Here is a 15,113-nt window from a genome sequence, read left to right as displayed (position 1 = left end):
CGATTAGTATTGGCACCATTTGCAGTCGATTATCCCCCTAGATGTCAATATCAACAATGGTATCTATATTGTTAATCCCAGTGGCATCTCTTCAAGGCCATTGCTGGGTGCGTATTTTTGCTTTGACATGCCCAAGGCCAAGTGATGGCCGGCCTTGGGGATCTGGTAGCTGCGGTGGCCTTCGTCCCTGCCATAAGCAGTGTTTAACAAATTGTGTCTGCGGAATACTGACCGCTCTGATGCCTGTAGTACAGGAGTGTTACAGTGTATCAGGTCCGCAATCAAAGTGGAAGATGTTAAAGTCCCATGGTGGGACTAAGTCAAGATTGTTTAACCCCTTCGCGCCATGCACCGTACTAGTACTGCACTGCGCTGCGGGAGGTGCATTTGTGCCAGCCGCAGTACTAGTACGGCGCCGCCATTTTCCGGTCACCGCGTGGCATCGCGCGGTGATCGGGTTCCGATGGCTGCTGTCCCTGACAGCAGACCATCTCTGCACATAGCCCCGGGGGGCTGCACCGCCCCCCCACATCAGCGATTGCTGTGATTGGCTGGTCAATTCTGACCAGCCAATCACAGCGACATGACAATAAAGTTAAAAAAAAAAAAAACCATGTGAAGGGCTGTGATTGATGCTGTGTGATGTTGCACCAATCACAGCCGTCACAGTAGGTGGGGTGAGCGCCACGTCACCTCACCTGATTAACCCCTATGGCGCTGATTGGCTGGAAGCTATTGTTCAGCCAATCAGCGCCAAAGGGGTTAATTTAAAATACCGATCACCGCCCTGCACGCCATCTTTCTCTCAGATTTGGCATGCAGAGCGGTTGTCCAAGCCCCTCTGTGTTACCTGAAAAAGATTCCATTGGTGGCCAGTGTGATCAACCCGGCGATCTCCTGTGCTGTGTGCTGCTCCAGCTCTGTGCTTGTGCTCTCTGCTGTCATCTGCCTGCTGTGTGAGGCCTGTGATCACAGCAGCAGCACCTCCCCCACCCCTTTCCTATCCCCATCCCTGTTCCAGTACCCCCTCCCCCACCCTCCAATTGAATTTGTGTGCGTGGCGTCCCGCACAGAGCATTCGTGGTCTTCCTGTGTCCGCAGCGCTCTGATCAGTATCGCTGCTGATCAGAGACTGCGCCACAGGACTTTTTTTTAGCTAGTTAGCGTAGCAGACATTGCAGTTTAAGCGACGTCCGTTTTTTTGTTTTTTTTAACAAAAATATAATAATAGTAGTTAGTACAGTGTAGTTTTAGACGTAGATTAGCTGGTGTCACAGTGTTAGTGACAACCGGTCTAATTTTTAGCGCGTTCATTATGGGGTGTCATTGTATTCAGGAGAAATTGCACAACAACTTTAGTGGTCCATTCTCTCCTTTTACACTTGTGAAGATAAAAAAAATTGTTGCTAAAAGATCATTTTGGGGGAAAAAATTTGATTTTTTCTTTTTATTTTCACGCCTCTACGTTCTAAACTTCTGTGAAGCACCTGGGGGTTCAAAGTGCTCACCACATAGCTAGATAAATTCCTTGGAGGGTCTAGTTTCCAAAATGGGGTCACTTGTGAAGTTTTCCACTGCTTAGGCACATCAGGGGCTCTCCAAACGCGACATGGCGTTCAATCTCAATTCCAGCCAATTTTGGTTTGAAAAAGTCAAACGGCACTCCTTCCCTTCCGAGCCCTGCCGTGTGCCCAAACAGTGGTTTTCCCCCACATATGGGGTATGAGTGTATTCAGGAGAAATTGCACAACAACTTTAGTGGTCCATTATCTCCTTTTACCCCTGTGAAAATAAAAAAAATGTTGCTAAAAGATCAATATGTGAAAAAAGTTACGTTTTTTCCTTCCACATTCCGTTAATTCCTGTGAAGCACCTGTAGGGTTAATAAACTTCTTGAATGTGGTTTTGAGTTCCTCGAGGGGTGCAGTTTTTAGAATGGTGTCACTTTTGGGTATTTTAAATCATATAAGCCCCTCAAAGTGACTTCAAATGTGATGTGGTCCCTAAAAAAATGGTTTTGTAAAGTTTGTTGAAAAAATGAGAAATCGCTGTTAAACTTTTAACCCTTATAACTCCCTAACGAAAAAAAAAAAAAATTGGTTCCAAAATTTTAATGATGTAAAGTAGACATGTGGGAAATGTTATTTATTAACTAATTTGTGCGATATGAGTCTCTGATGCAAGGGTATAAAAATTAAAAGTTTGAAAATTGCAAAATTTTCACCAAATTTCCGATTTTTTCACAAATAAACGCAAGTAATATCAAAGAAATGTTGCCACTATCATAAAATACAATATGTCACGAGAAAACAATGTCAGAATCACCAGGAGCCGTTGAAGGGTTTCAGAGTTATTACCTCATAAAGGGACAGTGGTCAGAATTGTAAAAATTGGCCCTGTCACTTAGGTGAAAACAGGCTTTGGGGTGAAGGGGTTAATAAAAAAAATGTACATTCAGAAAAGTCTGAATAAGGCTGTGTGCACACGTTCAGGATTTTCGCGATAAAACCACGAAAAAACGCATACATTAAGCATCCTATTAGAATGCAATCTGCAATTTTTGTGCACATGTTGCTTTTTTTTCCACAGCAGAATCGCATTCTGGAAAAAAACGCAGCATGTTCATTCTTTGTGCGAATCGCGGGGATTCCGCGCACACAGGAATGCATTGATCCGCTTACTTTCCGCATGTGGTTATGCCCCCAGGCGGGAAGTAAGCGGATCATATGCGGTTGGTACCCAGGGTGGAGGAAAGGAGACTCTCCTCCAGGCGGTCTCGTTAGACCGCTATGTCATCTGAGGTCATTGCCGCAATGCATTACTGGGAACGGAGCATCGCGAGCATCGGGAAGGCTGCCGGAAGGTGAGAATATCATGATTTTTTATTATTTTTAGTGTTCTATCTTTTTACTATTGATGCTGCATAGGCAGCATCAATAGTAAAAAGTTGATCACACTTGTCAAACACTATGTTTGACAAGTGTGACCAACCTGTCAATCAGTTTTCCTAGCGATGCTACAGATCGCTTGTAAAACGCTAGTGTTTAGTGGGAATACGCATGCCAATTCCGCATGCGCTATACCCGCGGCAGGAGTAGCGGAATTGCTGCGGAAATTTCCGTGGCAATTCTGCAACGTGTGCACATAGCCTAAAAAGCAGTCAAAAAGTGTGTGTTATTGCCCTTATTGGAACCAATAGAAACTTCCAAGCTCTGTTTGAAAACAGCTGTTGTCAGAAAATTAAAAAGTGATAACCCCTCAAAATATGGGAAACGAAAAAACATAATTTTAAAATTCCTTTATTACAAAAATAAAGTAGCAAAACCTAAGATATGAATCTGCTATCAAAGAATAAAAGTCACTTATAGTTGAGATCTTGTTTATTGGTTCATTCTCCCACCCCCCCAAAAAAAAAAAAAATCCGTATAAGTGTATGTGCATCCCGAGTCTCTGAGTTTTCAACAAATTGGGAGTTTCTGCTCCAAAATCTCAGCAAAAAGACTGTTTGCCTGTGTCCAATGGCTAGGTTCACATTTATCCTATTCTTTTACCTGTGGGCTTGCCGTTCCATGATGCGATCGCAGGGCGTTGATGGGATACCTAAGGTGCTGCTGAAGAACCCCTATGCCTGTCGTGATGGCGCCCTTATGTTTATAGGAGCCTGTGATTTTTACTTTACACTGCAATACCGTGATATTGCAATGTATAGTACTAGCGGCCGGATGGTCTCGAATTCAGGGCCCCTAATGGGACCAATAAAAAGCTTATAAATTAAAAAAAATATATAATTACGGTATATACATACATGCATGCATGCATGCATACATACATACATACATGGTATCACTGCGTTGGGAAAAGAACAACCTATTGAAAAATAAAGCCCATGAGCAAATGCTGTAAACAGGGAAAAAAAACTCGAAACACCCAAATTATTTTAGTTTCTTTTTCAGTCCCTACAGCTTTGTGAATAAACTCAATAAGAAGCGATCAAAATAAAATGGTATAAATAAAAAGGTCACCTATCAACCGCAAAAAAAGCGAACAGAGCTGCAGTAACTCAAAAAAAGGAAAAATTTACGAGTTTTGAAAAATGGAGCGACGAGATATTCCATGGATTCCATGACAGACAGAGGCCGCGACCAATGAATATCCGTGACAGACAGACGGAAGTGACCCTTAGACTAACTATCTCTCTCTCTCTCTCTCTCTCTCTCTCTCTCTCTCTCTCTCTCTCTCTCTCTCTCTCTCTCTGTGTATATATATATCTATATATATATCTATATCTATCGATAGATAGATAGATAGATTATATATATATATATATATATATATATATATATAGAGAGAGAGATATATAGATATATATATAGAGATATATAGATATATATATAGAGATATATAGATATATATATAGAGATATAGATATATATATATATATATAGAGAGAGAGATATAGATATATAGATATATATATATATATATATATATATATATATATATATATATAGATATATAGAGATATATAGAGATATATAGAGATATATAGAGATATATAGAGATATATAGAGATATATAGAGATATATAGAGATATATAGAGATATATATATATATATATAGAGAGATATAGATAGATATATATATATATATATATTTATATTATAGTTAGTCTAAGGGTCACTTCCGTCTGTCTGTCACGGATATTCATTGGTCGCGGCCTCTGTCTGTCATGGAATCCAAGTCGCTGATTGGTCTCGCCAGCTGCCTGTCATGGCTGCCGCGACCAATCAGCGACGGCCACAGTCCGATTAGTCCCTCCCTACTCCCCTGCACTCAGTGCCTGGTGCCCGCTCCATACTCCCCTCCAGTCACCACTCACACAGGGTTAATTCCGGTGGTAAAGGACCGCTTTATGCCGCAGGTAACTCACTCCGTTACCGCTGCTATTAACCCTGTGTGACCAAGTTTTTACTATTGATGCTGCCTATGCAACGTCAATAGTAAAAAGATCTAATATTAAAAATAATAAAAAATAAAAAAATCATTATATACTCACCTTCCGCCGCCTTTCCCGCTTCTCGCGACACTCCAGTGACCGCTGCATGCAAGCGGAAGGTTCGGTGGTAAAATGTTCATTTTTTCCTTTCACATTGCTTTAGTTCTCGTGAAGAACCTGAAGGGTTAATAAACTTCTTGAATGTGGTTTTGCGCACCTCGAGGGGTGCAGTTTTTAGAATGGTGTCACTTTTGGTTTTTTTCTGTTATCTTGACTTCCCCCAACTCAATTCATATGCGAGGTGGTCCCTAAAAACAAATTTTGTTGGAAAATGAGAAATCGCTGGTCAACTTTTAACCCTTATAGGGTCATTCCATGTCAAGTGAACCAATGATTTTTACCTCTGTTTTTAATTCTTTTGAGATTTTATTATTTGGTAATAGTGTGTCAGAGAATGCAAAATGTGAAGAAAAAAATTCTAGAATTTTTTTTTTTTATTATTATTGATTTTCAAAGTTCGGAAAAAGTGCGAATTTCGGTGTTGCCTGCCTTTACATTTCTCCTCATAACACAGGCTAGAAAAAAGATAGAGAAACAAAATCAACACCATTCTACTCAGAACTGTACAGGCTTTCATCAGATATGTCATAAGAGTATCTTTAATAATATTTTACACATGTGAAAGCAAACGCAAAACTTTAAAACGCATTTCCGAAAAAAACGTTTAATGTAAAAAATTCAAAAACTGCACATGTGCCTGCTATACTCCTAGCCACATCTGTACCAAAATACATGTTTGGATCGTGATGGGATCATATAAAAAAAATAAAACTATTACAGTGTCAGTTCGAAAATCTCAAATTCAGATCTGTTCAGCCTGTGGTGTAGAAGTGTGGGGCCTATATTAACCAAATAATCCATGATTTTTAGATGTTATGGTATTATTTTATTATGTTTTAAAGCTTAGAAGCAGGAGAGGACAGAGGAGAAGCTTTTTTAGGGCTGAGAATGACCAGGGGTAGATGGTGACTGCAGAGCAGATGACAGGCCGGCAGCTCGGGTCTCCAGAGGCCGTATTCACACCAAATCTTAAAGGGCCACTGTCACCCCCTCCAGCCGTTATAAACTAAAAGAGCCACCTTGTGCAGCAGTGATGCTGCTTTCTAACAAGGTGGCTCTTTTAGTTTTTTGTGCATGTATTCCCAAAATAAAGCGTTTTATAAGTTCTCCAAAATCCCTGTCTTTGTCCAGGGAGGCAGGTCCTCACCCCCTGCAAGCCTGGCTGTGACATCAGACGGCCAGAGCTCACTGCGCCTGCACCAGACATTACTACACAGCGCAGGCGCCGGATTTCATGCGAAAACGGAGCGGAGGGGTCGGTGCCCGGCGCCCCTGAAGATTTGAGTGACGGCAGTTTGGGGTGAGGACCTGCCTCCCTGGACAAAGGGAGAACTTATAAAACGCTTTATTTTGGGAATACATGCACAAAAAACTAAAAGAGCCACCTTGTTAGAAAGCAGCATCACTGCTGCACAAGGTGGCTCTTTTAGTTTATAACGGCTGGAGGGGGTGACAGTGTCCCTTTAACACCGATGCAACTCCTCAAATGTAGGGAGAAAAATATTCTTTCCATCCAGTTCATGTATTGTACAAACCAGGACTATGAAGAGGAGAGTTTGTTATAAAATCGGTTACAGGAAGCAGAACCCATCACAGGGACGCAGCAATACCACACTGTCATCCCATGTAGTGGAAATAAAGACAGTGACGTCCATGAAGTGGTAGAAGGTGGCACAAGATCGGCAATGGATGACACAACTGGCTGTGTGACCTGTGAATATGATCGGCGCTGGTGGCTACTGGACTCTCCAAAGATTGTGAAAATGAAGAAGTGACTTTTCTGCACCTTCTGGTCCAGCGCCATCCTTTGTGTATCCAAGAAAACCAGACATTGTAAAAGTGAACAAAAATCAGATATTAACTCCGGTGGAGCCGAGCACCATGACCGGCCGCACATACTCTGACACAAAAAGAAACGGCCATTGCTAGTGAGCGCTTATGGACAAGATGACATTTCTCCCACTAGAAGGGACACATTGATGATAAAAGGCCAGTGTAAAAACCTACTATTAATTGTTTGATTAGTTCATATTTTATAGTACGAGGATTTAACTACTGGACTATTCTTCTTAAACACTTCATAAATGACATGTTTACACTGTGTTCCAAATTATTATGTAAATTGGATTTAAGTGTCATAAAGATTTAATTGTTTTGCTTTTCAAATAAACTCGTGGATGGTATTGTGTCTCAGGGCTCAATGGATTACTGAAATCAATCTTAAACACGTGATAATTATTTTTCCAGGTGATTCAAATTAAAGGAAAACTACTTAAAGGGCCACTGTCACCCCCTCCAGCCGTTATAAACTAAAAGAGCCACCTTGTGCAGCAGTAATGCTGCCTTCTAACAAGGTGGCTCTTTTAGTTTTTGGTGCATGTATTCCCAAAATAAAGCGTTATATAACTTCTCCAAAATACCTGTCTTTGTCCAGGGAGGCAGGTCCTCACCCCCCTGCTTGAAACGCCACACTGCCGTCACTCAAATCTTCAGGGGCGCCGGACGCCGCCCCCTCCACGCTGTTTTCGCATTAAATCCGGCGCCTGCGCTGTGTAGTACTGTCTGGTGCAGGCGCAGTGAGCTCTGGCCGTCTGACCTCACGTGCAGTCTTGCAGACTGCGCCTGCCCCAGCCAGTACTAAACAGCGCAGGTGCCGGATTTCATGCGAAAACAGCGCGGAGGGGGCGGCGTCCGGCGCCCCTGAAGATTTGAATGACTGCATTGTGGTGTCTCAAGCAGGGGGGTGAGGACCTGCCTCCCTGGCGAAAGACAGGTATTTTGGAGAAGTTATAAAACGCTTTATTTTGGGAATACATGCACCAAAAACTAAGAGCCACCTTGTTAGAATGCAGCATTACTGCTGCACAAGGTGGCTCTTTTAGTTTATAACGGCTGGAGGGGGTGACAGTGGCCCTTTAAAAATGATGTTCCACATTATTAAGTAGGCCACAGGTTTCAAACAATATAGAAAAAAAAAAGATCTTTCTGCTGCTGAAAAGTGTTAAGTAGTGCAAGGCATTGGACAAGGCATGAAAACATTAGCTATTTCACGAAAACTTAAGAGTGATCATCATACTATGAAGAGATTTGTGACTGAAACAGAGCGCAGACAGAGTTCATGCAGATAAAGGCATAATGAGGAAGGTTTCTGCCAAACAAATTCATTGGATTACGAGAGCAGCTGCCAAAATACCATTACAAAGCAGCAAACAGTTATTTGAAGCTGCTGGTGCCTCTGGAGTCCCTCAAATCTCAATGTGTAGGATCCTTCAAAGGCTTGCTGTGGTACATAAACCTACTATTCGGCAACCCCTAAACAGTGTTCACAAGCAGAAACGGTTGCAGTGGGCCCAGACATACATGAAGACTAATTTTCAAACAGTCTTGTTTACTGATGAGTGTCGAGCAACCATGGATGGTCCAGATGGATGTAGTAGTGGATGGTTGGTGGATGGCCACCATGTCCTAACAAGGCTGCAACGTCAGCAAGGAGGTGGAGGAGTCATGTTTTGGGCCAGAATCATGGGGAAACAGCTGTTAGGGCCCTTTAAGGTTCCTGAAAGTGTGAAAATGACCTCTGCAAAGTATATAGTTTCTGACTGACAACTTTCTTCCATGGTATAAAAAGCAGAAACGTGCGTTCAGGAGCTAAATCATCTTCATGCGTGACAATGCACCATCTCATGCTGCAAAGAATACCTCTGAGTCATTGGCTGCTATGGGCATGAAAAGAGAGAAACTCATGGTGTGGCCACCATCTTCTCCTGACCTCAACCCTATAGAGAACCTTTGGAGTATCATCAAGCAATAGATCTATGAGGGAGGAAGGCAGATCATATCAAAACAGCAGCTCTGGGAGGCTATTCTGACTTCATGCAAAGAAATACAATCAGAAACTCTCCAAAAACACAGAAGTTCAATGGATGCAAGAATTGTGAAGGTGACATCAAAGAAGGGTTCCTATGTTAACATGTAACTTGGCCTGTTAGGATGTTTTGGAGTTAAATAGCTTTTTTGTTCAGTGAATGTGACCTCCTAATGCTGCAAGTTCAACAAATGAGCATTTTAATTTTTTTTAAAACATATCAAATGTTTAGAAATTCTACTGTGCCTAATAATTTGGAACAGTGCATTTTGAGTTTTTATTCATTTTGGAGATTATACTGTTATAATTAGGAGGTTTCTTCAATAAAATTCGATGTATACTCTAACGGGTGATGAGTTTTATTAGACTGACTGTCATTTACACTGACCATTTAGGAAAATCCGAGAAAAACATCATTTGCATAATAATTTGGAACATAGTATAGTGATATAATAGAAACAAATTGTTCCATGTATAAATAGGTCGTAAAAATATTGGTTCTTTTAATCTTGTTTTTAACATATAATTAGGACAAGACTGTATTTAGAAAACCACACTTGAGGATGTGATCACCTTTTATCTTTTGGCGTGTTCAATGAATTCAGCTTGAAAATGCCGAGCAAGTTATGATGATTAAGATGTATTTGTTCTGGCACTTCAGTAGTTGTTTTTTTGTGTTTCTTTATTGTTACATATAAATGTTGAATGCAATAAGTTGTAATTTGAAAAGAAAAAAAGGAAGAAACTCACACAAACATAAAATCAGATGATTCAAGGCTTAAAAAAAAATACAAATTTGATAGATCCCAAGTTGAATTCCAGTACAAATATAAACAAGGACACAAGTAACACACATGCATGTTTTCACAATTTTAAAACATAATTTTTTTTCAGAATTGCGCATCAAAATTTTTAATTTGATTTCTCCAAAACAAAATATAAAGAAACATAGTCTTGTGACATATCAAATGAAAGCCGGTACCATTCTGAGAAAAATGATGCCTCTCCCAACTCTTTATCTTAATTCTAGCCCGAAATATGATAAAAAATGTAAAGCCTTACCAGGCCAAAATTCGCGCTTTTTTGAAACTTTAGAAATCTGTAAAAAATTAACTGATGAAGAAAAAAATTCAAAACTTTTAATTTGTAATTAACTAAAGTTGTACTTCATAAAAGAAAAAAATATAAATAAAAATCTAAAGACGTCAGGTAAAAAAAATATTCATATTTGTATCACTTGATATGGAATGACCCTATAACATCCTAACAAAAAAAAAAAAAAAAAATTGTCCAAAATTGTGATGATGTAAAGTTGACATGTGGGAAATGTGGTTTATTAACTTATTTTGTTTGATACCACTCTCTGACTTAAAGGGAACCTGTCAGCAGTTTTGGCTGATATGAAATGCGGCCACCGCCTTTCAGGGCTTAAAGGGACACGGTCACCTGAATTTGGAGGGAACAATCTTTAGCCATAGGGGCGGGGTTTTCGGGTGTTTGATTCACCCTTTCCTTACCCGCTGGCTGCATGCTGGCTGCAATATGGGATTGAAGTTCATTCTCTGTCCTCCATAGTACATCCCTGGACAGTGTCCCTTTAACTACAGCATTTTATAATGCTGTAGATAAGCCCCCGTCTGACCTGAAAGATAAGTCAAATAAGTTATATTATACTCACCTGGGGGGGTGCTGTCCAGTCCAATAAGTGTCGCAGGTCCGGGTCTGGCGCTTCCCATCTTTGTGCAATGGCGTCCTCCTGTTGCTCCATCGCTCCCCAGCATCACGCTCCGGCGTAGGTGTACTGACTTGCCCTGTTGAGGGCAGTGTAAAGTACTACAGTGTGCAGTAGCTGGGAAAGGTCAGAGAGGCCCGGTGCCTGCGCACTGCAGGACTTTACTCTGCCCTCAACAGGGCAAATCAGTACACCTGCGCCGGAGCGTGATGCTGGGGAGCGATGAAGCAACAGGAGGGCCGGGTGGGTATAATTTAACTTATTTTTCTTATCTTTCAGGTCGGACTGGGGCTTATCTGCAGCATTATAGAATGCTGTAGATAAGCCCTGAAAGGCATTGGCCATATCTTATATCGGCCAAAACTGCTGACTGGTTCGCTTTAAGTGTACAAAAATTAAAAAATGGAAAATTGCAAAATTTAAAAAAAAAATTGCCAAATTTCCGCGTTTTTTTCATAAACGCAAGTTATATCGAAGAAATTTTACTACTAACATGAGGTACAATATGTTATGAAAAAACTATCTCAGAATCAGTAGGATCAGTTGAAGCGTTCCAGAGCTATAACCTCATAAAGTGACAGTGGTCAGAACTGTAAAAATTGGCCCGGTCATTAACCCCTTTCTGACATCGGACGTACTATCCCGTCGAGGTGGGGTGGGCCCCCATGACCACGGACGGGATAGTACGTCCAGCAAGATCGGCGGCGCTCACGGGGGGAGCGCGGCCGATCGTGGCCGGGTGTCAGCTGCCTATCGCAGCTGACATCCGGCACTATGTGCCAGGAGCGGTCACGGACCGCTCCCGGCACATTAACCCCCGGCACACCGCGATCAAACATGATCGCGATGTGCCGGCGGTGCAGGGAAGCATCGCGCAGGGAGGGGGCTCCCTGCGGGCTTCCCTGAGCCCCCCGCAGCAACGCGATGTGATTGCGTTGCTGCGAGGGTCTTACCTCCCTCCCTGCCTGCTCCAGACCCGGATCCAAGATGGCCGCAGATCCGGGTCCTGCAGGGAGGGAGGTGGCTTCACAGAAGCCTGCTCAGAGCAGGCACTGTGAAGCAGCCTGCGCTTCTCTCAGATCGGTGATCTGTCAGAGTGCTATGCAAACTGGCAGATCACCGATCTGTATTGTCCCCCCCTGGGGCAAAGTAAAAAAAGTAAAAAAAAAAAAATTTCCAAATGTGTAAAAAAAATAAAAAAAATAAAAAATATTCCAAAATAATGAAAAAAAAATATATATATTATTCCCATAAATACATTTCTTTATCTAAATAATAAAAAAAACAATAAAAGTACACATATTTAGTATCGCCGCGTCCGTAACGACCCGACCTATAAAACTGGCCCACTAGTTAACCCCTTCAGTAAACACCGTAAGAAAAAAAAAAAAAAAAAACGAGGCAAAAAACAACGCTTTATTATCATACCGCCGAAAAAAAAGTGGAATAACACGCGATCAAAAAGACAGATATAAATAACTATGGTACCGCTGAAAGCGTCATCTTGTCCCGCAAATAACGAGCCGCCATACAGCATGATCAGCAAAAAAATAAAAAAGTTATAGTCCTGAGAATAAAGCGATGCAAAAATAATTATTTTTTCCATAAAATAGTTTTTATCGCATAAAAGCGCCAAAACATAAAAAAATAATATAAATGAGGTATCGCTGTAATCATACTGACCCGAAGAATAAAACTGCTTTATCAATTTTACCAAACGCGGAACGGTATAAACGCCTCCCCCAAAAGAAATTCATGAATAGCTGGTTTTTGGTCATTCTGCCTCACAAAAATCGGAATAAAAAAGCGATCAAAAAATGTGACATGTCCGAAAATGTTACCAATAAAAACATCAACTCGTCCCGCAAAAAACAAGACCTCACATGACTCTGTGGACCAAAATATGGAAAATTTATAGCTCTCAAAATGTGGTAACGCAAAAAATATTTTTTGCAATAAAAAGCGTCTCTCAGTGTGTGACAGCTGCCAATCATAAAAATCCGCTAAAAAACTCGCTATAAAAGTAAATCAAACCCCCCTTCATCACCCCCTTAGTTAGGGAAAAATAAAAAAAATGTATTTATTTCCATTTTCCCATTAGGGCTAGGGTTAGGGTTGGGGCTAGGGTTAAGGCTACAGTTAGGGTTGGGGCTAAAGTTAGGGTAAGGGTTGGAGCTAAAGTTACGGTTAGGGTTTAGATTACATTTACGGTTGGGAATAGGGTTGGGATTAGGGTTAGGGGTGTGTCAGGGTTAGAGGTGTGGTTAGGGTTACTGTTGGGATTAGGGTTAGGGGTGTGTTTGGATTAGGGTTTCAGTTATAATTGGGGGTTTTCCACTGTTTCGGCACATCAGGGGCTCTCCAAACGCGACATGGCGTCCGATCTCAATTCCAGCCAATTCTGCGTTGAAAAAGTAAAACAGTGCTCCTTCCCTTCCGAGCTCTCCCGTGTGCCCAAACAGGGGTTTACCCCAACATATGTACTCAGGACAAATAGGACAACAACATTTGGGGTCCAATTTCTCCTGTTACCCCTGGGAAAATACAAAACTGGGGGCTAAAAAATAATTTTTGTGGGGAAAAAAAAAAGATTTTTTTATTTTCACGGCTCTGCGTTATATACTGTAGTGAAACACTTGGGGGTTCAAAGTTCTTACAACACATCTAGATAAGTTCCTTGGGGGGTCTAGTTTCCAAAATGGTGTCACTTGTGGGGGGTTTCTACTGTTTAGGTACATTAGGGGCTCTGCAAACGCAATGTGACACCTGCAGACCATTCCATCTAAGTCTGCATTCCAAATGACGCTCCTTCCTTTCCGAGCCCTCCCATGCGCCCAAACAGTGGTTCTCCCCACATATGGTGTATCATCGCACTCAGGACAACTTGGACAACAAATTTTGGAGTCCAATTTCTCCTGCTACCCTCGGGAAAATACAAAACTGGGGGCTAAAAAAATAATTTTTGTGGGAAAAAATTTTTGTTTTATTTTTACGGCTCTGCATTATAAACTTCTGTGAAGCCCTTGGTGGGTCAAAGTGCTCAAAACACATCTAGATAAGTTCCTTAGGGGGTCCACTTTCCAAAATGGTGTCACTTGTGGGGGGTTTCAATGTTTAGGCACATCAGTGGCTCTCCAAACGCAACATGGCGTCCCATCTCAATTCCTGTCAATTTTGCATTGAAAAGTCAAACGGCGCTCCTTCCCTTCCGAGGTCTCCCATGCGCCCAAACAGTGGTTTACCCCCACATATGGGGTATCAGCGTACTCAGGACAAATTGTACAACAACTTTTGGGGTCCAATTTCTTCTCTTACCCTTGGGAAAATAAAAAATTGGGGGTGAAAACATAATTTTTGTGAAAAAATATGATTTTTTATTTTTACGGTTCTGCATTATAAACTTCTGTGAAGCACTTGGTGGGTCAAAGTGCTCACCACTCCTCTAGATAAGTTCCTTAGGGGGTCTACTTTCCAAAATGGTGTCACTTGTGGGGGGTTTCAATGTTTAGGCACATCAGGGGCTCCCCAAACGCAACATGGCGTCCCATCTCAATTCCAGTCAATTTTGCATTGAAAAGTCAAATGGCACTCCTTCGCTTCCGAGCTCTGTCATGCGCCCAAACAGTGGTTTACCCCCACATATGGGGTATCGGCGTACTCAGGACAAATTGTTGAACAACTTTTGGGGTCCATTTTCTCCTGTTACCCTTGGTAAAATAAAACAAATTGGAGCTGAAGTAAATTTTTTGTGAAAAAAAGTTAAATGTTCATTTTTATTTAAACATTCCAAAAATTCCTGTGAAGCACCAGAAGGGTTAATAAACTTCTTGAATATGGTTTTGAGCACCTTGAGGGGTGCAGTTTTTAGAATGTTGTCACACTTGGGTATTTTCTATCATATAGACCCCTCAAAATGACTTCAAATGAGATGTGGTCCCTAAAAAAAAATGGTGTTGTAAAAATGAGAAATTGCTGGTCAACTTTTAACCCTTATAACTCCCTAACAAAAAAAAATTTTGGTTCCAAAATTGTGCTGATGTAAAGTAGACATGTGGGAAATGTTACTTATTAAGTATTTTGTGTGACATATCTCTGTGATTTAATTGCATAAAAATTGCGAAATTTTCAAAATTTTCGCCAAATTTCCGTTTTTTTCACAAATAAACGCAGGTACTATCACAGAATTTTTACCACTATCATAAAGTACAATATGTCACGAGAAAACAATGTCAGAATCACTGGGATCCGTTGAAGCGTTCCAGAGTTATAACCTCATAAAGGGACAGTGGTCAGAATTGTAAAAATTGGCCCGGTCATTAACGTGCAAACCACCCTTGGGGGTGAAGGGGTTAAGTACCAAATTGGCTCTGTCACTAAGGGGTTAAACTAGGCAAATCCC

The 15,113-nt window shown here is 41.3% G+C and overlaps 1 protein-coding gene across 6 annotated transcripts in view; it reads left to right on the top strand.

The window, feature by feature from the left end:
- WAPL (WAPL cohesin release factor) overlaps positions 1-15,113 on the top strand; it is a 132,990-nt gene that overhangs the window by 48,910 nt on the left and 68,967 nt on the right. The window lies entirely within an intron of this gene.

Source organism: Ranitomeya variabilis, chromosome 4 (assembly GCF_051348905.1).
Source record: "Ranitomeya variabilis isolate aRanVar5 chromosome 4, aRanVar5.hap1, whole genome shotgun sequence".
NCBI classification, from domain to species: Eukaryota; Metazoa; Chordata; class Amphibia; order Anura; family Dendrobatidae; genus Ranitomeya; species Ranitomeya variabilis.
Note: the sequence above shows the minus strand (reverse complement) of the source record. Positions and strands in the feature narration are given on the sequence as shown.